The following is a 2,800-nucleotide window of genomic DNA, read 5'->3' on the forward strand; positions in this document are numbered from 1 at the left end:
TATACAAAATAGGAACGAGTTTTTTTTCTGAGTAATACTGCATGACCTTTGGTAGTACAGTATTAGCCACACAAAAAGCACGAATTCATCGTTTCCCATATAAATCCAGTAATTTTTTTATTATTAATGACTCGTTTCGTTTTCCTACAAAAGGCTTAAAAATAAAGGAATTCGCTACAAGAAAAAAAGTAATTGAATTAATGCTGTATTACAAAATAAAAACACAACCGTAGATTCATGCATAAACAATAACAATATTAATGCGCTCTTAATATCGCCCAGCGAACCTTGAACTTAATCGAGCGCTCATTGGCTTAAAAATTATCTATTAAACGTGAAATTTCTAGTCCTATTTTGAATGAGTGCGCATTGACAAACTTTCTTAGTTGGTCTGGAAGGGATGGAATTTGTTTTTCTATTGATCCATCTCGATTCTGCTTTTCTGCCTTTGATGGACTGGTAATTACTGGGTGAATTCAGTGCAATAAGGAGAATATTTCATTTGAAAATGTAGTTGAAATTACAGTACAATTTCGGTGTGTATCAGGTTTTCCTTGATATGGGTGATGTCATCCAGATTTAAAGAACTAAGAAAGTACATTTTAAAGAAATTCAAGATGCATAAATGTAAGTACATTTATTGCCATTATAATTACCAATGAAAAAAGAGATGTTTTTGCCCGGACACCTGATTATTCTCTGCTGGAGGGACGGCATCAATGACATCTATCATGCATATTATGTATCCTATCGCTAGCATAACATTGTATCCAAACAGTTAAAACGGGAAAATTTGCAAAACAGCTGTTGTTTTGACAGCCCTTTTAGCCAACGAAATAAATTTTCCGTCGTCTTGGCTTATTGGCTCTGAGGCTTTTTGTTTCCTACCAAAAAAGTCAGTTGCATTTTTTTTTCTTTCGAATTTTGTGTTTTGTCCGACTAGGAAAATGGTGCGTCCCTGTTAGATATGCAATAACCTTTGGCCTCAGTATGTTTTCTGTACTATTTTATATATCCCTGAGAGCACAAGTCATAGTTTGAACCACCACATTTACAAAAAATCACGAACATTTCCCCTAAATAACTGTTTAAATGATCAGAATGGTATTTTGAATAATGCATCTCTCACGTTTCTTGTGGACATTGCGAATGTCAGGCTCATTTGTTTGCTTTTTTGAAAGTTTCATTTGTGGCTCACCAAAACTCGTCTACAAAGGTCACTGTATCATCTCAACTTTCAAAACAACTAAACAGCTTCTTTAGTTCATCCATAGACAGATCGGATAAACCTCAAGCGTTTACTACACGAGTGTACATGGTTTGTTTACAAAATAGTTACTAATACACTGTCCTGTTTTTATCCACACGTATCGTGCAGTATAAAGGTGTTCAGCATCGTAAAATACTGCACAATTGAACTGAGAAAGAAATGAACATATAATAATGATTCTTCCCTAACTGGTAAGTTGTTTTTTTTTTGTTGTTTTTTTCTTTTTTTTTTCCATTACAAACTTGCATGAATAACAGTTGCTAAGGGGGGGGGGGGAATTTCACTTACAATCGAAATGTATTGTGTTAAATGTGGCGTACTTTGGTATTCGTTATCAACGTAACCTGCCTTTGTCAAAGCTTCAGGGCGCTCTAGAATCTGGAACATCCTCTTTTCTTTCCAATCCGAATAACTTCAACTCAAAGAGACTGAGGCAATTTACCGAAACTTATAAAACTGTGTTGGCCTATTGTCTACAAATGTCTGGATACATTTGCTAAAATCTTACTCTGTTGAAAGATAAATGTTGATCTGATACCCTATTTGGTGATGTCTTATTTTGGGATGCCTGGCTACAAAGACCAACAATGGAAAATGTGCTGCGTATGGAAAGTATCGTGGATTATTTAGATACTGTAAAAAATGAAACTGAAAATGAAAAACTGATTCACATATAAAAACAGCAGAGAGTGGTGGTGGTGATGGTTGCTTAGATATCCGAGTTCTCAATGCAAACTTACAAACCATAGGCAAGTCACACTCCAGGTTTGACAGCAGTATCATAACAAGTACTAGTAGGCTTTTGTATTCACGGATACATCTATTAAAAAAATAATATCATTCCGCGCAAAAAAATCTCTTAATTAAAATAGACATCTAATCATTTTCTTATGGGAACAGTCATTAATTGAACACATTACACAAACCATATAATTATTTGTTCAATATAAATTTGCAATATGTCACCGTCTTAAAATTAAAACAAAATTTCGGAACTTCTTTTTTTCAATGTAGTAATGCACCATTTAGTCATATTGATACAAAACTGAGAAATAAATCCAAAGCAAATGGAAAGGTTTTGCCTTTAAAAATATATAGGAAAAAGAAAATCTACATGTTAAACTAGACGCAAGGAAATATTTCACTCGCTAAGTGAAAAAATTTGGTCTTGTCACTCGTTACTTCGCAACTCGTGACAATACAATGCACTCGTGGAACGTTTTCTTATATCTTCTCAAAGGGCATAGAGATCCTGTAATATATTTATAGCATGTATTCCTCTGCTCAACAGGCTCGTGCAACATTGCATCAGTGGTATTGTGCAACAGTGTAGCAAATCCAGTGATCAATTTATTTCTTTAATTTTTATTTTTGATTACGACAAAGGTCCAAAAGTGGGAATCCTTTCCCCGAGTCTTATAAATTCCAATATCAGTGGAAAGAAAAGATAAACGTAGTCTGCACGCAGTATTTGTAATATCTAGTTGTAGTATTTCTATTTTCTTTAAAAAAACAACAAAAAAAAAAAAC

The sequence above is a fragment of the Sinohyriopsis cumingii genome, chromosome 8 (assembly GCF_028554795.1).
Source record: "Sinohyriopsis cumingii isolate HCF-2022 chromosome 8, ASM2855479v2, whole genome shotgun sequence".
NCBI lineage: Eukaryota > Metazoa > Mollusca > Bivalvia > Unionida > Unionidae > Sinohyriopsis > Sinohyriopsis cumingii.